This window comes from Oncorhynchus tshawytscha, linkage group LG20 (genome assembly GCF_018296145.1).
Source record: "Oncorhynchus tshawytscha isolate Ot180627B linkage group LG20, Otsh_v2.0, whole genome shotgun sequence".
In the NCBI taxonomy this organism is placed as follows: Eukaryota; Metazoa; Chordata; class Actinopteri; order Salmoniformes; family Salmonidae; genus Oncorhynchus; species Oncorhynchus tshawytscha.
In genome coordinates, this window is record NC_056448.1 from 35,509,201 (window position 1) to 35,531,619 (window position 22,419).

General features: G+C 46.2%; 1 protein-coding gene across 2 annotated transcripts in view; it reads left to right on the forward strand.

Moving 5' to 3' along the window:
* The window catches only part of si:dkey-34e4.1 (carboxyl-terminal PDZ ligand of neuronal nitric oxide synthase protein), a 194,718-nt gene that overhangs the window by 148,737 nt on the left and 23,562 nt on the right, over positions 1–22,419 (forward strand). The window lies entirely within an intron of this gene.

A 22,419-nucleotide genomic window follows, 5' to 3' on the forward strand; every position in this document is an offset into this window, starting at 1 on the left:
TAGCCTGCTGAGCTAATGTAAGTCTTTAGGTCTCACGCAAGGTGACTTATTTCACTGAACCACCTCCATTTTACATGTTACTGTGGTCTCTTAAAGGAGAGGACAGTCACACCCTCTGCAGTAGTTACTGTGGTCTCTTAAAGGAGAGGACAGTCACACCCTCTGCAGTAGTTACTGTGGTTTCTTAAACGAGAGGACAGTCACACCCTCTGCAGTAGTTACTGTGGTCTCTTAAAGGAGAAGACAGTCACACCCTCTGCAGTAGTTACTGTGGTCTCTTAAAGGAGAGGACAGTCACACCCTCTGCAGTAGTTACTGTGGTCTCTTAAAGGAGAGGAGAGTCAAACCCTCTGCAGTAGTTACTGTGGTCGCTTAAAGGAGAGGACAGTCACACCCTCTGCAGTAGTTACTGTGGTCTCTTAAAGGAGAGGACAGTCACACCCTCTGCAATAGTTACTGTGGTCTCTTAAAGGGGAGGAGAGTCATACACTCTGCAGTAGTTACTGTGGTTTCTTAAAGGAGAGGACAGTCACACCCTCTGCAGTAGATACTGTGGTCTCTTAAAGGAGAGGACAGTCACACCCTCTGCAGTAGTTACTGTGGTCTCTTAAAGGAGAGGACAGTCACACCCTCTGCAGTAGTTACTGTGGTCTGTTAAAGGAGAGGACAGTCACACCCTCTGCAGTAGTTACTGTGGTTTCTTAAAGGAGAGGAGAGTCAAACCCTCTGCAGTAGTAGAATGTGGTCTCTTAAAGGAGAGGAGAGTCAAACCCTCTGCAGTAGTTACTGTGGTTTCTTAAAGGAGAGGAGCGTCAAACCCTCTGCAGTAGTAGACTGTGGTCTCTGAAAGGAGAGGAGAGTCAAACACTCTGCAGTAGTTACTGTGGTTTCTTAAAGGAGAGGAGCGTCAAACCCTCTGCAGTAGTAGACTGTGGTCTCTGAAAGGAGAGGAGAGTCAAACACTCTGCAGTAGTTACTGTGGTCTCTTAAAGGAGAGGAGAGTCAAACCCTCTGCAGTAGTTACTGTGGTTTCTTAAAGGAGAGGAGCGTCAAACCCTCTGCAGTAGTAGACTGTGGTCTCTGAAAGGAGAGGAGAGTCAAACACTCTGCAGTAGTTACTGTGGTTTCTTAAAGGAGAGGAGAGTCAAACACTGCAGTAGTAGACTGTGGTCTCTGAAAGGAGAGGAGAGTCAAACACTCTGCAGTAGTTACTGTGGTCTCTTAAAGGAGAGGAGAGTCATACCCTCTGCAGTAGTAGACTGTGGTCTCTGAAAGGAGAGGAGAGTCAAACACTCTGCAGTAGTTACTGTGGTTTCTTAAAGGAGAGGAGAGTCAAACACTGCAGTAGTAGACTGTGGTCTCTGAAAGGAGAGGAGAGTCAAACACTCTGCAGTAGTTACTGTGGTCTCTTAAAGGAGAGGAGAGTCAAACCCTCTGCAGTAGTTACTGTGGTTTCTTAAACGAGAGGACAGTCACACCCTCTGCAGTAGTTACTGTGGTTTCTTAAACGAGAGGACAGTCACACCCTCTGCAGTAGTTACTGTGGTTTCTTAAACGAGAGGACAGTCACACCCTCTGCAGTAGTTACTGTGGTGTCTTAAAGGAGAGGACAGTCACACCCTCTGCAGTAGTTACTGTGGTCTCTTAAAGGAGAGGACAGTCACACCCTCTGCAGTAGTTACTGTGGTCTCTTAAAGGAGAGGACAGTCACACCCTCTGCAGTAGTTACTGTGGTTTCTTAAAGGAGAGGAGAGTCAAACCCTCTGCAGTAGTAGACTGTGGTCTCTTAAAGGAGAGGAGAGTCAAACACTCTGCAGTAGTTACTGTGGTCTCTTAAAGGAGAGGAGAGTCATACCCTCTGCAGTAGTTACTGTGGTTTCTTAAACGAGAGGACAGTCACACCCTCTGCAGTAGTTACTGTGGTTTCTTAAAGGAGAGGAGAGTCAAACCCTCTGCGGTAGTAGACTGTGGTCTCTTAAAGGAGAGGAGAGTCAACCCCTCTGCAGTAGTTACTGTGGTTTCTTAAAGGAGAGGAGCGTCAAACCCTCTGCAGTAGTATACTGTGGTCTCTTAAAGGAGAGGAGAGTCAAACACTCTGCAGTAGTTACTGTGGTCTCTTAAAGGAGAGGAGAGTCATACCCTCTGCAGTAGTTACTGTGGTTTCTTAAACGAGAGGACAGTCACACCCTCTGCAGTAGTTACTGTGGTTTCTTAAACGAGAGGACAGTCACACCCTCTGCAGTAGTTACTGTGGTTTCTTAAAGGAGAGGACAGTCACACCCTCTGCAATAGTTACTGTGGTCTCTTAAAGGGGAGGAGAGTCAAACACTCTGCAGTAGTTACTGTGGTTTCTTAAAGGAGAGGACAGTCACACCCTCTGCAGTAGTTACTGTGGTCTCTTAAAGGAGAGGACAGTCACACCCTCTGCAGTAGTTACTGTGGTCTCTTAAAGGAGAGGACAGTCACACCCTCTGCAGTAGTTACTGTGGTTTCTTAAAGGAGAGGAGAGTCAAACCCTCTGCAGTAGTAGACTATGGTCTCTTAAAGGAGAGGAGAGTCAAACCCTCTGCAGTAGTTACTGTGGTTTCTTAAAGGAGAGGAGCGTCAAACCCTCTGCAGTAGTAGACTGTGGTCTCTTAAAGGATAGGAGAGTCAAACACTCTGCAGTAGTAGACTGTGGTCTCTTAAAGGAGAGGAGCGTCAAACACTCTGCAGTAGTTACTGTGGTTTCTTAAAGGAGAGGACAGTCACACCCTCTGCAGTAGTTACTGTGGTCTCTTAAAGGAGAGGACAGTCACACCCTCTGCAGTAGTTACTGTGGTCTCTTAAAGGAGAGGACAGTCACACCCTCTGCAGTAGTTACTGTGGTTTCTTAAAGGAGAGGAGAGTCAAACCCTCTGCAGTAGTAGACTGTGGTCTCTTAAAGGAGAGGAGAGTCAAACCCTCTGCAGTAGTTACTGTGGTTTCTTAAAGGAGAGGACAGTCAAACCCTCTGCAGTAGTAGACTGTGGTCTCTTAAAGGAGAGGAGAGTCAAACACTCTGCAGTAGTTACTGTGGTCTCTTAAAGGAGAGGAGAGTCATACCCTCTGCAGTAGTTACTGTGGTTTCTTAAACGAGAGGACAGTCACAACCTCTGCAGTAGTTACTGTGGTTTCTTAAAGGAGAGGAGAGTCAAACCCTCTGCAGTAGTAGACTGTGGTCTCTTAAAGGAGAGGAGAGTCAAACCCTCTGCAGTAGTTACTGTGGTTTCTTAAAGGAGAGGAGCGTCTAACCCTCTGCAGTAGTAGACTGTGGTCTCTTAAAGGAGAGGAGAGTCAAAAACTCTGCAGTAGTTACTGTGGTCTCTTAAAGGAGAGGAGAGTCATACCCTCTGCAGTAGTTACTGTGGTTTCTTAAACGAGAGGACAGTCACACCCTCTGCAGTAGTTACTGTGGTTTCTTAAACGAGAGGACAGTCACACCCTCTGCAGTAGTTACTGTGGTTTCTTAAACGAGAGGACAGTCACACCCTCTGCAATAGTTACTGTGGTCTCTTAAAGGGGAGGAGAGTCATACACTCTGCAGTAGTTACTGTGGTTTCTTAAAGGAGAGGACAGTCACACCCTCTGCAGTAGTTACTGTGGTCTCTTAAAGGAGAGGACAGTCACACCCTCTGCAGTAGTTACTGTGGTCTCTTAAAGGAGAGGACAGTCACACCCTCTGCAGTAGTTACTGTGGTTTCTTAAAGGAGAGGAGAGTCAAACCCTCTGCAGTAGTAGAATGTGGTCTCTTAAAGGAGAGGAGAGTCAAACCCTCTGCAGTAGTTACTGTGGTTTCTTAAAGGAGAGGAGCGTCAAACCCTCTGCAGTAGTAGACTGTGGTCTCTTAAAGGAGAGGAGAGTCAAACACTCTGCAGTAGTTACTGTGGTTTCTTAAAGGAGAGGACAGTCACACCCTCTGCAGTATTTACTGTGGCCTGTTAAAGGAGAGGACAGTCACACCCTCTGCAGTAGTTACTGTGGTTTCTTAAAGGAGAGGAGCGTCAAACCCTCTGCAGTAGTAGACTGTGGTCTCTTAAAAGGAGAGTCAAACACTCTGCAGTAGTTACTGTGGTTTCACGAGAGGACAGTCACACCCTCTGCAGTAGTTACTGTGGTTTCTTAAACGAGAGGACAGTCACACCCTCTGCAGTAGTTACTGTGGTTTCTTAAACGAGAGCACAGTCACACCCTCTGCAGTAGTTACTGTAGTTACTGTTTCTTAAAGGAGAGGACAGTCACACCCTCTGCAGTAGTTACTGTGGTCTCTTAAAGGGGAGGGAGTCAAACACTCTGCAGTAGTTACTGTGGTTTCTTAAAGGAGAGGAAAGTAGACTGTGGTCTCTTAAAGGAGAGGACAGTCAAACACCCTCTGCAGTAGTTACTGTGGTTTCTTAAAGGAGAGGAAGTCAAACCCTCTGCAGTAGTAGACTGTGGTCTCTTAAAGGAGAGGAGAGTCAAACACTCTGCAGTAGTTACTGTGGTCTCTTAAAGAGAGGACAGTCACCCTCTGCAGTAGTTACTAAAGGAGAGGACAGTCACACCCTCTGCAGTAGTTACTGTGGTTTCTTAAACGAGAGGACAGTCACACCCTCTGCAGTAGTTACTGTGGTTTCTTAAACGAGAGGACAGTCACACCCTCTGCAATAGTTACTGTGGTCTCTTAAAGGGGAGGAGAGTCATAGTTACTGTGGTCTCTTAAAGGGGAGGAGAGTCATACTCTCTGCAGTAGTTACTGTGGTTTCTTAAAGGAGAGGACAGTCACACCCTCTGCAGTAGTTACTGTGGTTTCTTAAAGGAGAGGACAGTCACACCCTCTGCAGTAGTTACTGTGGTCTCTTAAAGGAGAGGACAGTCACACCCTCTGCAGTAGTTACTGTGGTTTCTTAAAGGAGAGGAGAGTCAAACCCTCTGCAGTAGTAGACTGTGGTCTCTTAAAGGAGAGGAGAGTCAAACCCTCTGCAGTAGTTACTGTGGTTTCTTAAAGGAGAGGAGCGTCAAACCCTCTGCAGTAGTAGACTGTGGTCTCTTAAAGGAGAGGAGAGTCAAACACTCTGCAGTAGTTACTGTGGTCTCTTAAAGGAGAGGAGAGTCATACCCTCTGCAGTAGTTACTGTGGTTTCTTAAACGAGAGGACAGTCACAACCTCTGCAGTAGTTACTGTGGTTTCTTAAAGGAGAGGAGAGTCAAACCCTCTGCAGTAGTAGACTGTGGTCTCTTAAAGGAGAGGAGAGTCAAACCCTCTGCAGTAGTTACTGTGGTTTCTTAAAGGAGAGGAGGTCAAACCCTCTGCAGTAGTAGACTGTGGTCTCTTAAAGGAGAGGAGAGTCAACCACTCTGCAGTAGTTACTGTGGTCTCTTAAAGGAGAGGAGAGTCACACCCTCTGCAGTAGTTACTGTGGTTTCTTAAACGAGAGGACAGTCACACCCTCTGCAGTAGTTACTGTGGTTTCTTAAACGAGAGGACAGTCACACCCTCTGCAGTAGTTACTGTGGTTTCTTAAACGAGAGGACAGTCACACCCTCTGCAATAGTTACTGTGGTCTCTTAAAGGGGAGGAGAGTCATACACTCTGCAGTAGTTACTGTGGTTTCTTAAAGGAGAGGACAGTCACACCCTCTGCAGTAGTTACTGTGGTTTCTTAAAGGAGAGGACAGTCACACCCTCTGCAGTAGTTACTGTGGTCTCTTAAAGGAGAGGACAGTCACACCCTCTGCAGTAGTTACTGTGGTCTCTTAAAGGAGAGGACAGTCACACCCTCTGCAGTAGTTACTGTGGTCTCTTAAAGGAGAGGACAGTCACACCCTCTGCAGTAGTTACTGTGGTCTCTTAAAGGAGAGGAGAGTCAAACCCTCTGCAGTAGTTACTGTGGTCTCTTAAAGGAGAGGACAGTCACACCCTCTGCAGTAGTTACTGTGGTCTCTTAAAGGAGAGGAGAGTCAAACACTCTGCAGTAGTTACTGTGGTCTCTTAAAGGAGAGGAGAGTCATACCCTCTGCAGTAGTTACTGTGGTTTCTTAAACGAGAGGACAGTCACACCCTCTGCAGTAGTTACTGTGGTTTCTTAAAGGAGAGGAGAGTCAAACCCTCTGCAGTAGTAGACTGTGGTCTCTTAAAGGAGAGGAGAGTCAAACCCTCTGCAGTAGTTACTGTGGTTTCTTAAAGGAGAGGAGCGTCAACCCTCTGCAGTAGTAGACTGTGGTCTCTTAAAGGAGAGAGAGTCAAAAACTCTGCAGTAGTTACTGTGGTCTCTTAAAGGAGAGGAGAGTCATACCCTCTGCAGTAGTTACTGTGGTTTCTTAAACGAGAGGACAGTCACACCCTCTGCAGTAGTTACTGTGGTTTCTTAAACGAGAGGACAGTCACACCCTCTGCAGTAGTTACTGTGGTTTCTTAAAGGAGAGGACAGTCACACCCTCTGCAATAGTTACTGTGGTCTCTTAAAGGGGAGGAGAGTCATACACTCTGCAGTAGTTACTGTGGTTTCTTAAAGGAGAGGACAGTCACACCCTCTGCAGTAGTTACTGTGGTTTCTTAAACGAGAGGACAGTCACACCCTCTGCAATAGTTACTGTGGTCTCTTAAAGGGGAGGACAGTCACACCCTCTGCAGTAGTTACTGTGGTTTCTTAAAGGAGAGGAGAGTCAAACCCTCTGCAGTAGTAGAATGTGGTCTCTTAAAGGAGAGGAGAGTCAAACCCTCTGCAGTAGTTACTGTGGTTTCTTAAAGGAGAGGAGTAGACAGTCAAACCCTCTGCAGTAGTTACTGTGGTCTCTTAAAGGAGAGGAGAGTCAAACACTCTGCAGTAGTTACTGTGGTTTCTTAAAGGAGAGGACAGTCACACCCTCTGCAGTAGTTACTGTGGTCTCTTAAAGGAGAGGACAGTCACACCCTCTGCAGTAGTTACTGTGGTTTCTTAAAGGAGAGGACAGTCAAACCCTCTGCAGTAAACTGTGGTCTCTTAAAGGAGAGGACAGTCAAACCCTCTGCAGTAGTTACTGTGGTTTCTTAAACGAGAGGACAGTCACACCCTCTGCAGTAGTTACTGTGGTTTCTTAAACGAGAGGACAGTCACACCCTCTGCAGTAGTTACTGTGGTTTCTTAAACGAGAGGACAGTCACACCCTCTGCAGTAGTTACTGTGGTTTCTTAAAGGAGAGGACAGTCACACCCTCTGCAGTAGTTACTGTGGTCTCTTAAAGGGGAGGAGAGTCAACACTCTGCAGTAGTTACTGTGGTTTCTTAAAGGAGAGGACAGTCAAACCCTCTGCAGTAGTTACTGTGGTTTCTTAAAGGAGAGGAGAGTCAAACCCTCTGCAGTAGTTACTGTGGTCTCTTAAAGGAGAGGAGAGTCAAACCTCTGCAGTAGTTACTGTGGTCTCTTAAAGGAGAGGAGAGTCAAACCCTCTGCAGTAGTTACTGTGGTTTCTTAAAGGAGAGGACAGTCACACACCCTCTGCAGTAGTTACTGTGGTTTCTTAAACGAGAGGACAGTCACACCCTCTGCAGTAGTTACTGTGGTTTCTTAAACGAGAGGACAGTCACACCCTCTGCAATAGTTACTGTGGTCTCTTAAAGGGGAGGAGAGTCATACACTCTGCAGTAGTTACTGTGGTTTCTTAAAGGAGAGGACAGTCACACCCTCTGCAGTAGTTACTGTGGTCTTTTAAAGGAGAGGACAGTCACACCCTCTGCAGTAGTTACTGTGGTCTCTTAAAGGAGAGGACAGTCACACCCTCTGCAGTAGTTACTGTGGTTTCTTAAAGGAGAGGAGAGTCAAACCCTCTGCAGTAGTAGTGGTCTCTTAAAGGAGAGGAGAGTCAAACCCTCTGCAGTAGTTACTGTGGTTTCTTAAAGGAGAGGAGCGTCAAACCCTCTGCAGTAGTAGACTGTGGTCTCTTAAAGGAGAGGAGAGTCAAACACTCTGCAGTAGTTACTGTGGTTTCTTAAACGAGAGGACAGTCACACCCTCTGCAGTAGTTACTGTGGTTTCTTAAACGAGAGGACAGTCACACCCTCTGCAGTAGTTACTGTGGTTTCTTAAAGGAGAGGAGAGTCAAACCCTCTGCAGTAGTAGACTATGGTCTCTTAAAGGAGAGGAGAGTCAAACCCTCTGCAGTAGTTACTGTGGTTTCTTAAAGGAGAGGAGCGTCTAACCCTCTGCAGTAGTAGACTGTGGTCTCTTAAAAAGGAGAGACTCTGCAGTAGTTACTGTGGTCAAACCCTCTGCAGTAGTTACTGTGGTTTCTTAAACGAGAGGACAGTCACACCCTCTGCAGTAGTTACTGTGGTTTCTTAAACGAGAGGACAGTCACACCCTCTGCAGTAGTTACTGTGGTTTCTTAAACGAGAGGACAGTCACACCCTCTGCAATAGTTACTGTGGTCTCTTAAAGGGGAGGAGAGTCACACACTCTGCAGTAGTTACTGTGGTTTCTTAAAGGAGAGGACAGTCACACCTCTGCAGTAGTTACTGTGGTCTCTTAAAGGAGAGGACAGTCACACCCTCTGCAGTAGTTACTGTGGTCTCTTAAAGGAGAGGACAGTCACACCCTCTGCAGTAGTTACTGTGGTCTCTTAAAGGAGAGGACAGTCACACCCTCTGCAGTAGTTACTGTGGTTTCTTAAAGGAGAGGAGAGAGGAGAGTCAAACCCTCTGCAGTAGTAGACTGTGGTCTCTTAAAGGAGAGGAGAGTCAAACCCTCTGCAGTAGTTACTGTGGTTTCTTAAAGGAGAGGAGCAGTCAAACCCTCTGCAGTAGTAGACTGTGGTCTCTTAAAGGAGAGGAGAGTCAAACACCCTCTGCAGTAGTTACTGTGGTCTCTTAAAGGAGAGGAGAGACCCTCTGCAGTAGTTACTGTGGTTTCTTAAACGAGAGGACAGTCACACCCTCTGCAGTAGTTACTGTGGTTTCTTAAAGAGAGGACAGTCACACCTCTGCAGTAGGTCAAACCCTCTGCAGTAGTAGACTGTGGTCTCTTAAAGGAGAGAGAGTCAAACCCTCTGCAGTAGTTACTGTGGTTTCTTAAAGGAGAGGAGCGTCAAACCCTCTGCAGTAGTAGACTGTGGTCTCTTAAAGGAGAGGAGAGTCAAAACTCTGCAGTAGTTACTGTGGTCTCTTAAAGGAGAGGAGAGTCACACCCTCTGCAGTAGTTACTGTGGTTTCTTAAACGAGAGGACAGTCACACCCTCTGCAGTAGTTACTGTGGTTTCTTAAACGAGAGGACAGTCACACCCTCTGCAGTAGTTACTGTGGTTTCTTAAACGAGAGGACAGTCACACCCTCTGCAATAGTTACTGTGGTCTCTTAAAGGGAGGAGAGTCATACACTCTGCAGTAGTTACTGTGGTTTCTTAAAGGAGAGGACAGTCACACCCTCTGCAGTAGTTACTGTGGTTTCTTAAAGGAGAGGACAGTCACACCCTCTGCAGTAGTTACTGTGGTCTCTTAAAGGAGAGGACAGTCACACCCTCTGCAGTAGTTACTGTGGTCTCTTAAAGGAGAGGACAGTCACACCCTCTGCAGTAGTTACTGTGGTCTCTTAAAGGAGAGGAGAGTCAAACCCTCTGCAGTAGTTACTGTGGTTTCTTAAAGGAGTCAAACCCTCTGCAGTAGTTACTGTGGTTTCTTAAAGGAGAGTCAAACCCTCTGCAGTAGTAGACTGTGGTCTCTTAAAGGAGAGGAGAGTCAAACACTCTGCAGTAGTTACTGTGGTTTCTTAAAGGAGAGGACAGTCACACCCTCTGCAGTAGTTACTGTGGTCTCTTAAAGGAGAGGACAGTCAAACCCTCTGCAGTAGTTACTGTGGTTTCTTAAAGGAGAGGAGAGTCAAACCCTCTGCAGTAGTTACTGTGGTCTCTTAAAGGAGAGGACAGTCAAACCTCTGCAGTAGTTACTGTGGTTTCTTAAACGAGAGGACAGTCACACCCTCTGCAGTAGTTACTGTGGTTTCTTAAACGAGAGGACAGTCACACCCTCTGCAGTAGTTACTGTGGTTTCTTAAAGGAGAGGACAGTCACACCCTCTGCAGTAGTTACTGTGGTTTCTTAAAGGAGAGGACAGTCACACCCTCTGCAGTAGTTACTGTGGTCTCTTAAAGGAGAGGACAGTCACACCCTCTGCAGTAGTTACTGTGGTTTCTTAAAGGAGAGGACAGTCAAACCCTCTGCAGTAGTAGACTGTGGTCTTAAAGGAGAGGAGAGTCAAACCCTCTGCAGTAGTTACTGTGGTTTCGTCAAACCCTCTGCAGTAGTAGACTGTGGTCTCTTAAAGGAGAGGAGAGTCAAACACTCTGCAGTAGTTACTGTGGTCTCAGGTAGTCATACCCTCTGCAGTAGTTACTGTGGTTTCTTAAACGAGAGGACAGTCACACCCTCTGCAGTAGTTACTGTGGTTTCTTAAACGAGAGGACAGTCACACCCTCTGCAGTAGTTACTGTGGTTTCTTAAAGGAGAGGACAGTCACACCCTCTGCAATAGTTACTGTGGTCTCTTAAAGGAGAGGAGAGTCACACCCTCTGCAGTAGTTACTGTGGTTTCTTAAAGGAGAGGACAGTCACACCCTCTGCAGTAGTTACTGTGGTCTCTTAAAGGAGAGGACAGTCACACCCTCTGCAGTAGTTACTGTGGTCTCTTAAAGGAGAGGACAGTCACACCCTCTGCAGTAGTTACTGTGGTTTCTTAAAGGAGAGGAGAGTCAAACCCTCTGCAGTAGTAGACTGTGGTCTCTTAAAGGAGAGGAGAGTCAAACCCTCTGCAGTAGTTACTGTGGTCTCTTAAAGGAGAGGAGCGTCAAACACTCTGCAGTAGTCACTGTGGTCTCTTAAAGGATAGGAGAGTCAAACACTCTGCAGTAGTTACTGTGGTCTCTTAAAGGAGAGGAGAGTCATACCCTCTGCAGTAGTTACTGTGGTTTCTTAAACGAGAGGACAGTCACACCCTCTGCAGTAGTTACTGTGGTTTCTTAAAGGAGAGGAGAGTCAAACCCTCTGCAGTAGTAGACTGTGGTCTCTTAAAGGAGAGGAGAGTCAAACCCTCTGCAGTAGTTACTGTGGTTTCTTAAAGGAGGGGAGCGTCAAACCCTCTGCAGTAGTAGACTGTGGTCTCTTAAAGGAGAGGAGAGTCAAAAACTCTGCAGTAGTTACTGTGGTCTCTTACTGTGGTCTCTTAATCGAGAGGAGAGTCATACCCTCTGCAGTAGTTACTGTGGTTTCTTAAACGAGAGGACAGTCACACCCTCTGCAGTAGTTACTGTGGTTTCTTAAACGAGAGGACAGTCACACCCTCTGCAGTAGTTACTGTGGTTTCTTAAACGAGAGGACAGTCACACCCTCTGCAATAGTTACTGTGGTCTCTTAAAGGGGAGGAGAGTCATACACTCTGCAGTAGTTACTGTGGTTTCTTAAAGGAGAGGACAGTCACACCCTCTGCAGTAGTTACTGTGGTCTTTTAAAGGAGAGGACAGTCACACCCTCTGCAGTAGTTACTGTGGTCTCTTAAAGGAGAGGACAGTCACACCCTCTGCAGTAGTTACTGTGGTTTCTTAAAGGAGAGGAGAGTCAAACCCTCTGCAGTAGTAGAATGTGGTCTCTTAAAGGAGAGGAGAGTCAAACCCTCTGCAGTAGTTACTGTGGTTTCTTAAAGGAGAGGAGCAGTCAAACCCTCTGCAGTAGTAGACTGTGGTCTCTTAAAGGAGAGGAGAGTCAAACACTCTGCAGTAGTTACTGTGGTTTCTTAAAGGAGAGAGTCACACCCTCTGCAGTAGTTACTGTGGTTTCTTAAAGGAGAGGACAGTCACACCCTCTGCAGTAGTTACTGTGGTTTCTTAAACCCTCTGCAGTAGGACTGTGGTCAGTCAAACCTCTGCAGTAGTTACTGTGGTTTCTTAAAGGAGAGGACAGTCACACCCTCTGCAGTAGTTACTGTGGTTTCTTAAAGGAGAGGACAGTCACACCCTCTGCAGTAGTTACTGTGGTTTCTTAAACGAGAGGACAGTCACACCCTCTGCAGTAGTTACTGTGGTTTCTTAAAGGAGAGGACAGTCACACCCTCTGCAGTAGTTACTGTGGTCTCTTAAAGGAGAGGAGAGTCATACACTCTGCAGTAGTTACTGTGGTTTCTTAAAGGAGAGGACAGTCACACCCTCTGCAGTAGTTACTGTGGTTTCTTAAAGGAGAGGACAGTCACACCCTCTGCAGTAGTTACTGTGGTCTCTTAAAGGAGAGGACAGTCACACCCTCTGCAGTAGTTACTGTGGTCTCTTAAAGGAGAGGACAGTCACACCCTCTGCAGTAGTTACTGTGGTCTCTTAAAGGAGAGGAGAGTCAAACCCTCTGCAGTAGTTACCTCTTGCAGTCACAGTCCCTCTGCAGTAGTTACTGTGGTCTCTTAAAGGAGAGGACAGTCACACCCTCTGCAGTAGTTACTGTGGTCTCTTAAAGGAGAGGAGAGTCATACCCTCTGCAGTAGTTACTGTGGTTTCTTAAACGAGAGGACAGTCACACCCTCTGCAGTAGTTACTGTGGTTTCTTAAAGGAGAGGAGAGTCAAACCCTCTGCAGTAGTAGACTGTGGTCTCTTAAAGGAGAGGAGAGTCAAACCCTCTGCAGTAGTTACTGTGGTTTCTTAAAGGAGAGGACAGTCAAACTCTGCTCTGCAGTAGTAGACTGTGGTCTCTTAAAGGAGAGGAGAGTCAAACACTCTGCAGTAGTTACTGTGGTCTCTTAAAGGAGAGGAGAGTCACACCCTCTGCAGTAGTTACTGTGGTTTCTTAAACGAGAGGACAGTCACACCCTCTGCAGTAGTTACTGTGGTCTCTTAAAGGAGAGGACAGTCACACCCTCTGCAGTAGTTACTGTGGTTTCAGTCAAACCCTCTGCAGTAGTAGACTGTGGTCTCTTAAAGGAGAGGAGAGTCAAACCCTCTGCAGTAGTTACTGTGGTTTCTTAAAGGAGAGGACAGTCAAACCCTCTGCAGTAGTTACTGTGGTCTCTTAAAGGAGAGGAGAGTCAAACCCTCTGCAGTAGTTACTGTGGTCTCTTAAAAACGAGGAGAGTCATACCCTCTGCAGTAGTTACTGTGGTTTCTTAAACGAGAGGACAGTCACACCTCTGCAGTAGTTACTGTGGTTTCTTAAACGAGAGGACAGTCACACCCTCTGCAGTAGTTACTGTGGTTTCTTAAAGGAGAGGACAGTCACACCCTCTGCAGTAGTTACTGTGGTTTCTTAAAGGAGAGGACAGTCACACCCTCTGCAGTAGTTACTGTGGTCTCTTAAAGGAGAGGAGAGTTACCCTCTGCAGTAGTTACTGTGGTTTCTTAAAGGAGAGGACAGTCACACCCTCTGCAGTAGTTACTGTGGTCTCTTAAAGGAGAGGACAGTCACACCCTCTGCAGTAGTTACTGTGGTCTCTTAAAGGAGAGGACAGTCACACCCTCTGCAGTAGTTACTGTGGTCACACCCTCTGCAGTAGTTACTGTGGTCTCTTAAAGGAGAGGAGAGTCAAACCCTCTGCAGTAGTTACTGTGGTTTCTTAAAGGAGAGGACAGTCACACCCTCTGCAGTAGTTACTGTGGTCTCTTAAGAGAGGAGAGTCAAACACTCTGCAGTAGTTACTGTGGTCTCTTAAAGGAGAGGAGAGTCAAACCCTCTGCAGTAGTTACTGTGGTTTCTTAAACGAGAGGACAGTCACACCCTCTGCAGTAGTTACTGTGGTTTCTTAAAGGAGAGGACAGTCACACCCTCTGCAGTAGTTACTGTGGTCTCTTAAAGGAGAGGAGAGTCAAACCCTCTGCAGTAGTTACTGTGGTCTCTTAAAGGAGAGGAGAGACCCTCTGCAGTAGTTACTGTGGTTTCTTAAACGAGAGGACAGTCACACCCTCTGCAGTAGTTACTGTGGTTTCTTAAAGGAGAGGACAGTCACACCCTCTGCAGTAGTTACTGTGGTTTCTTAAAGGAGAGGACAGTCACACCCTCTGCAGTAGTTACTGTGGTCTCTTAAAGGAGAGGACAGTACCCTCTGCAGTAGTTACTGTGGTTTCTTAAACGAGAGGACAGTCACACCCTCTGCAGTAGTTACTGTGGTCTCTTAAAGGAGAGGACAGTCACACCCTCTGCAGTAGTTACTGTGGTTTCTTAAAGGAGAGGACAGTCAAACCCTCTGCAGTAGTTACTGTGGTCTCTTAAAGGAGAGGAGAGTCAAACCTCTGCAGTAGTTACTGTGGTCTCTTAAAGGAGAGGACAGTCACACCCTCTGCAGTAGTTACTGTGGTTTCTTAAACGAGAGGACAGTCACACCCTCTGCAGTAGTTACTGTGGTTTCTTAAAGGAGAGGAGAGTCAAACCCTCTGCAGTAGTTACTGTGGTCTCTTAAAGGAGAGGAGAGTCAAACCCTCTGCAGTAGTTACTGTGGTTTCTTAAAGGAGGGGAGCGTCAAACCCTCTGCAGTAGTAGACTGTGGTCTCTTAAAGGAGAGGAGAGTCAAAAACTCTGCAGTAGTTACTGTGGTCTCTTAAAGGAGAGGAGAGTCATACCCTCTGCAGTAGTTACTGTGGTTTTTTAAACGAGAGGACAGTCACACCCTCTGCAGTAGTTACTGTGGTTTCTTAAAGGAGAGGACAGTCACACCCTCTGCAGTAGTTACTGTGGTTTCTTAAAGGAGAGGAGAGTCAAACCCTCTGCAGTAGTATACTGTGGTCTCTTAAAGGAGAGGAGAGTCAAACACTCTGCAGTAGTTACTGTGGTCTCTTAAAGGAGAGGAGAGTCACACCCTCTGCAGTAGTTACTGTGGTTTCTTAAACGAGAGGACAGTCACACCCTCTGCAGTAGTTAGTAGTTACTGTGGTCTCTTAAAGGAGAGGAGAGTCACACCCTCTGCAGTAGTTACTGTGGTTTCTTAAAGGAGAGGACAGTCAAACCCTCTGCAGTAGTTACTGTGGTCTCTTAAAGGAGAGGAGAGTCAAACCTCTGCAGTAGTTACTGTGGTTTCTTAAAGGAGAGGACAGTCACACCCTGCAGTAGTTACTGTGGTTTCTTAAAGGAGAGGACAGTCACACCCTCTGCAGTACTGTGGTTTCTTAAAGGAGAGGAGAGTCAAACCCTCTGCAGTAGTAGACTGTGGTCTCTTAAAGGAGAGGAGAGTCAACCCTCTGCAGTAGTTACTGTGGTTTCTTAAAGGAGAGGACAGTCAAACCCTCTGCAGTAGTTACTGTGGTCTCTTAAAGGAGAGGAGAGTCACACCCTCTGCAGTAGTTACTGTGGTTTCTTAAACGAGAGGACAGTCACACCCTCTGCAGTAGTTACTGTGGTTTCTTAAACGAGAGGACAGTCACACCCTCTGCAGTAGTTACTGTGGTTTCTTAAAGGAGAGGACAGTCACACCCTCTGCAATAGTTACTGTGGTCTCTTAAAGGGGAGGAGAGTCATACACTCTGCAGTAGTTACTGTGGTTTCTTAAAGGAGAGGACAGTCACACCCTCTGCAGTAGTTACTGTGGTCTCTTAAAGGAGAGGACAGTCACACCCTCTGCAGTAGTTACTGTGGTCTCTTAAAGGAGAGGACAGTCACACCCTCTGCAGTAGTTACTGTGGTTTCTTAAAGGAGAGGAGAGTCAAACCCTCTGCAGTAGTAGACTATGGTCTCTTAAAGGAGAGGAGAGTCAAACCCTCTGCAGTAGTTACTGTGGTTTCTTAAAGGAGAGGAGCGTCAAACCCTCTGCAGTAGTAGACTGTGGTCTCTTAAAGGAGAGGTCAAACACTCTGCAGTAGTTACTGTGGTCTCTTAAAGGAGAGGAGAGTCATACCCTCTGCAGTAGTTACTGTGGTTTCTTAAACGAGAGGACAGTCACACCCTCTGCAGTAGTTACTGTGGTTTCTTAAACGAGAGGACAGTCAGTCAACCCTCTGCAGTAGTTACTGTGGTTTCTTAAGGAGAGAAGTTACTGTGGTTTCTTAACCCTCTGCAGTAGTAGACTGTGGTCTCTTAAAGGAGAGGAGAGTCAAACACTCTGCAGTAGTTACTGTGGTCTCTTAAAGGAGAGGAGAGTCACCCTCTGCAGTAGTTACTGTGGTTTCTTAAACGAGAGGACAGTCACACCCTCTGCAGTAGTTACTGTGGTTTCTTAAACGAGAGGACAGTCACACCCTCTGCAGTAGTTACTGTGGTTTCTTAAAGGAGAGGACAGTCACACCCTCTGCAGTAGTTACTGTGGTCTCTTGAGTCATACACTCTGCAGTAGTTACTGTGGTTTCTTAAAGGAGAGGACAGTCACACCCTCTGCAGTAGTTACTGTGGTCTCTTAAAGGAGAGGACAGTCACACCCTCTGCAGTAGTTACTGTGGTCTCTTAAAGGAGAGGACAGTCACACCCTCTGCAGTAGTTACTGTGGTTTCTTAAAGGAGAGGAGAGTCAAACCCTCTGCTGTGGTCTCTTAAAGGAGAGGAGAGTCAAACCCTCTGCAGTAGTTACTGTGGTTTCTTAAAGGAGAGGAGCGTCAAACCCTCTGCAGTAGTAGACTGTGGTCTCTTAAAGGAGAGGAGAGTCAAACACTCTGCAGTAGTTACTGTGGTTTCTTAAAGGAGAGGACAGTCACACCCTCTGCAGTAGTTACTGTGGTCTCTTAAAGGAGAGGACAGTCACACCCTCTGCAGTAGTTACTGTGGTTTCTTAAAGGAGAGGAGAGTCAACCCTCTGCAGTAGTTACTGTGGTCTCTTAAAGGAGAGGACAGTCAACCCTCTGCAGTAGTTACTGTGGTTTCTTAAACGAGAGGACAGTCACACCCTCTGCAGTAGTTACTGTGGTTTCTTAAACGAGAGGACAGTCACACCCTCTGCAGTAGTTAGTTTCTTAAAGGAGAGGAGAGTCAAACCCTCTGTGGTCTCTTAAAGGAGAGGAGAGTCAAACCCTCTGCAGTAGTTACTGTGGTTTCTTAAAGGAGAGGACAGTCAAACCCTCTGCAGTAGTTACTGTGGTCTCTTAAAGGATAGGAGAGTCAAACACTCTGCAGTAGTTACTGTGGTCTCTTAAAGGAGAGGAGAGTCATACCCTCTGCAGTAGTTACTGTGGTTTCTTAAACGAGAGGACAGTCACACCCTCTGCAGTAGTTACTGTGGTTTCTTAAACGAGAGGACAGTCACACCTCTGCAGTAGTTACTGTGGTTTCTTAAAGGAGAGGAGAGTCAAACCCTCTGCAGTAGTAGACTGTGGTCTCTTAAAGGAGAGGAGAGTCAAACCCTCTGCAGTAGTTACTGTGGTTTCTTAAAGGAGAGGAGCGTCAAACCCTCTGCAGTAGTAGACTGTGGTCTCTTAAAGGAGAGGAGAGTCAAACACTCTGCAGTAGTTACTGTGGTCTCTTAAAGGAGAGGAGAGTCATACCCTCTGCAGTAGTTACTGTGGTTTCTTAAACGAGAGGACAGTCACACCCTCTGCAGTAGTTACTGTGGTTTCTTAAACGAGAGGACAGTCACACCCTCTGCAGTAGTTACTGTGGTTTCTTAAAGGAGAGGACAGTCACACCCTCTGCAATAGTTACTGTGGTCTCTTAAAGGGGAGGAGAGTCATACACTCTGCAGTAGTTACTGTGGTTTCTTAAAGGAGAGGACAGTCACACCCTCTGCAGTAGTTACTGTGGTCTTTTAAAGGAGAGGACAGTCACACCCTCTGCAGTAGTTACTGTGGTCTCTTAAAGGAGAGGACAGTCACACCCTCTGCAGTAGTTACTGTGGTTTCTTAAAGGAGAGGAGAGTCAAACCCTCTGCAGTAGTAGAATGTGGTCTCTTAAAGGAGAGGAGAGTCAAACCCTCTGCAGTAGTTACTGTGGTTTCTTAAAGGAGAGGAGCGTCAAACCCTCTGCAGTAGTAGACTGTGGTCTCTTAAAGGAGAGGAGAGTCAAACACTCTGCAGTAGTTACTGTGGTTTCTTAAAGGAGAGGACAGTCACACCCTCTGCAGTATTTACTGTGGCCTGTTAAAGGAGAGGACAGTCACACCCTCTGCAGTAGTTACTGTGGTTTCTTAAAGGAGAGGAGCGTCAAACCCTCTGCAGTAGTAGACTGTGGTCTCTTAAAGGAGAGGAGAGTCAAACACTCTGCAGTAGTTACTGTGGTTTCTTAAACGAGAGGACAGTCACACCCTCTGCAGTAGTTACTGTGGTTTCTTAAACGAGAGGACAGTCACACCCTCTGCAGTAGTTACTGTGGTTTCTTAAACGAGAGGACAGTCACACCCTCTGCAGTAGTTACTGTGGTTTCTTAAAGGAGAGGACAGTCACACCCTCTGCAATAGTTACTGTGGTCTCTTAAAGGGGAGGAGAGTCATACACTCTGCAGTAGTTACTGTGGTTTCTTAAAGGAGAGGACAGTCACACCCTCTGCAGTAGTTACTGTGGTCTCTTAAAGGAGAGGACAGTCACACCCTCTGCAGTAGTTACTGTGGTCTCTTAAAGGAGAGGACAGTCACACCCTCTGCAGTAGTTACTGTGGTCTCTTAAAGGAGAGGACAGTCACACCCTCTGCAGTAGTTACTGTGGTCTCTTAAAGGAGAGGAGAGTCAAACCCTCTGCAGTAGTTACTGTGGTCTCTTAAAGGAGAGGACAGTCACACCCTCTGCAGTAGTTACTGTGGTCTCTTAAAGGAGAGGAGCGTCAAACACTCTGCAGTAGTCACTGTGGTCTCTTAAAGGATAGGAGAGTCAAACACTCTGCAGTAGTTACTGTGGTCTCTTAAAGGAGAGGAGAGTCATACCCTCTGCAGTAGTTACTGTGGTTTCTTAAACGAGAGGACAGTCACACCCTCTGCAGTAGTTACTGTGGTTTCTTAAAGGAGAGGAGAGTCAAACCCTCTGCAGTAGTAGAGTAGTGTGGTCTCTTAAAGGAGAGGAGAGTCAAACCCTCTGCAGTAGTTACTGTGGTTTCTTAAAGGAGAGGAGCGTCAAACCCTCTGCAGTAGTAGACTGTGGTCTCTTAAAGGAGAGGAGAGTCAAACACTCTGCAGTAGTTACTGTGGTCTCTTAAAGGAGAGGAGTCAAACACTCTGCAGTAGTTACTGTGTCTCTTAAAGGAGAGGAGAGTCATACCCTCTGCAGTAGTTACTGTGGTTTCTTAAACGAGAGGACAGTCACACCCTCTGCAGTAGTTACTGTGGTTTCTTAAAGGAGAGGACAGTCACACCCTCTGCAGTAGTTACTGTGGTCTCTTAAAGGAGAGGACAGTCACACCCTCTGCAGTAGTTACTGTGGTCTCTTAAAGGAGAGGACAGTCACACCCTCTGCAGTAGTTACTGTGGTTTCTTAAAGGAGAGGAGAGTCAAACCCTCTGCAGTAGTATACTATGGTCTCTTAAAGGAGAGGAGAGTCAAACCCTCTGCAGTAGTTACTGTGGTTTCTTAAAGGAGAGGACAGTCACACCCTCTGCAGTAGTTACTGTGGTCTCTTAAAGGAGAGGACAGTCACACCCTCTGCAGTAGTTACTGTGGTTTCTTAAAGGAGAGGAGAGTCAAACCCTCTGCAGTAGTTACTGTGGTTTCTTAAAGGAGAGGAGCGTCAAACCCTCTGCAGTAGTAGACTGTGGTCTCTTAAAGGAGAGGAGAGTCAAACACTCTGCAGTTGTTACTGTGGTCTCTTAAAGGAGAGGAGAGTCATACCCTCTGCAGTAGTTACTGTGGTTTCTTAAATGAGAGGACAGTCACACCCTCTGCAGTAGTTACTGTGGTTTCTTAAACGAGAGGACAGTGACACCCTCTGCAGTAGTTACTGTGGTTTCTTAAGCGAGAGGACAGTCACACCCTCTGCAGTAGTTACTGTGGTGTCTTAAAGGAGAGGACAGTCACACCCTCTGCAGTAGTTACTGTGGTCTCTTAAAGGAGAGGACAGTCACACCCTCTGCCTGTGGTCTCTTAAAGGAGAGGACAGTCACACCCTCTGCAGTAGTTACTGTGGTCTCTTAAAGGAGAGGAGAGTCAAACCCTCTGCAGTAGTTACTGTGGTTTCTTAAAGGAGAGGAGCGTCAAACCCTCTGCAGTTGTAGACTGTGGTCTCTTAAAGGAGAGGAGAGTCAAACACTCTGCAGTAGTCACTGTGGTCTCTTAAAGGAGAGGAGAGTCATACCCTCTGCAGTAGTTACTGTGGTTTCTTAAATGAGAGGACAGTCACACCCTCTGCAGTAGTTACTGTGGTTTCTTAAAGGAGAGGACAGTCACACCCTCTGCAGTAGTTACTGTGGTTTCTTAAAGGAGAGGAGACTGTGGTCAAACCCTCTGCAGTAGTTACTGTGGTCTCTTAAAGGAGAGGAGAGTCAAACCCTCTGCAGTAGTTACTGTGGTTTCTTAAAGGAGAGGACAGTCAAACCCTCTGCAGTAGTAGACTGTGGTCTCTTAAAGGAGAGGAGAGTCAAACACTGCAGTAGTTACTGTGGTCTCTTAAAGGAGAGGAGAGTCATACCCTCTGCAGTAGTTACTGTGGTTTCTTAAACGAGAGGACAGTCACACCCTCTGCAGTAGTTACTGTGGTTTCTTAAAGGAGAGGACAGTCACACCCTCTCCAGTAGTTACTGTGGTTTCTTAAACGAGAGGACAGTCACACCCTCTGCAGTAGTTACTGTGGTTTCTTAAAGGAGAGGACAGTCACACCCTCTGCAGTAGTTACTGTGGTTTCTTAAACGAGAGGACAGTCACACCCTCTGCAGTAGTTACTGTGGTTTCTTAAAGGAGAGGACAGTCACACCCTCTCCAGTAGTTACTGTGGTTTCTTAAACGAGAGGACAGTCACACCCTCTGCAGTAGTTACTGTGGTCTCTTAAAGGAGAGGAGAGTCAAACCCTCTGCAGTAGTTACTGTGGTCTCTTAAAGGAGAGGAGAGTCAAACCCTCTGCAGTAGTAGACAGTGGTCTCTTAAAGGAGAGGTGAGTCAAACCCTCTGCAGTAGTTACTGTGGTCTCTTAAAGGAGAGGAGAGTCACACCCTCTGCGAGAGGTGAGTCACACCCTCTGCAGTAGTTACTGTGGTCTCTTAAAGGAGAGGAGAGTCACACCCTCTGCAGTAGTTACTGTGGTCTCTTAAAGGAGAGGAGAGTCACACCCTCTGCAGTAGTCACTGTGGTCTCTTCAAGGAGAGGTGAGTCAAACCCTCTGCAGTAGTTACTGTGGTCTCTTAAAGGAGAGGACAGTCACACCCTCTGCAGTAGTTACTGTGGTCTCTTAAAGGAGAGGCGAGTCACACCCTCTGCAGTAGTTACTGTGGTCTCTTAAAGGAGAGGACAGTCACACCCTCTGCAGTAGTTACTGTGGTCTCTTAAAGGAGAGGCGAGTCACACCCTCTGCAGTAGTTACTGTGGTCTCTTAAAGGAGAGGACAGTCACACCCTCTGCAGTAGTTTCTAAGCTTCTTATGGCTCGGGATTCCGCTAACGGAATCCCCCCCCATTCAGCTGAAAAGGTGGCGCGGGAAATCCAAAAATATATATTTTTTTAGTATTTAACTTTCACACATTAACAAGCCCAATACAGCAAATGAAAGATAAACATCTTGTTAATCTACCCATCGTGTCCGATTTTTTAAATGTTTTACAGCGAAAACACAACATATATTTATGTTAGATCACCACCAAATAAAATAAAAAACACACAGCCATTTCCCCAGCCAAAGATAGAGTCAACAAAGCAGAATTAGAGATAAAATTATTCACTAACCTTTGATAATCTTCATCAGATTACACTAATATGACATCATGTTACACAATACATTTATGTTTTGTTCGATAATATGCATATTTATATCCACAAATATCGATTTACATTGACGGCATGTTCAGAAATGCCTCCAAAATATCAGGAGTAATTACAGAGAGCTACGTCAGATAACAGAAATACTCATCATAAACTTTGACGAAAGATACATGTTTTACATATCATTAAAGATACACTGGTTCTTAATGCAACTGCTGTGTCAGATTTTTAAAAAACGTTACGAAAAAAGCATACCATGCAATAATCTAAAACGGTGCTAAGACGTAAATATATTTCTCCGCCATGTTGGAGTCAACAGAAATATGAAATTACATCATAAATATTCCCTTACCTTTGATGATCTTTCATCAGAATGCAGTGCAAGGAGTCCTAGTTCCACAATAAATTGTTGTTTTGTTCCATATTGTCCATTACTAGTGTCCAATTAGCTGGACGCTGGTCCAGGCGAACTCGGACAAAAACTTCAAAAATATATATTCCAGGTCGAATAAACTGGTCAAACTAAGTAGAGAATCAATCTTCAGGATGTTATTTTCATATATATCCAATAACGTTCCAACCGGAGCATTCGTTTTCGTCTGCAGTCAAATGGAATGCAGGTGATATCAACGGACAATTGCGCAACCAGAAAATGGCATTCTGCCAGGAGAGTGACTCATTCCCCTGCCATT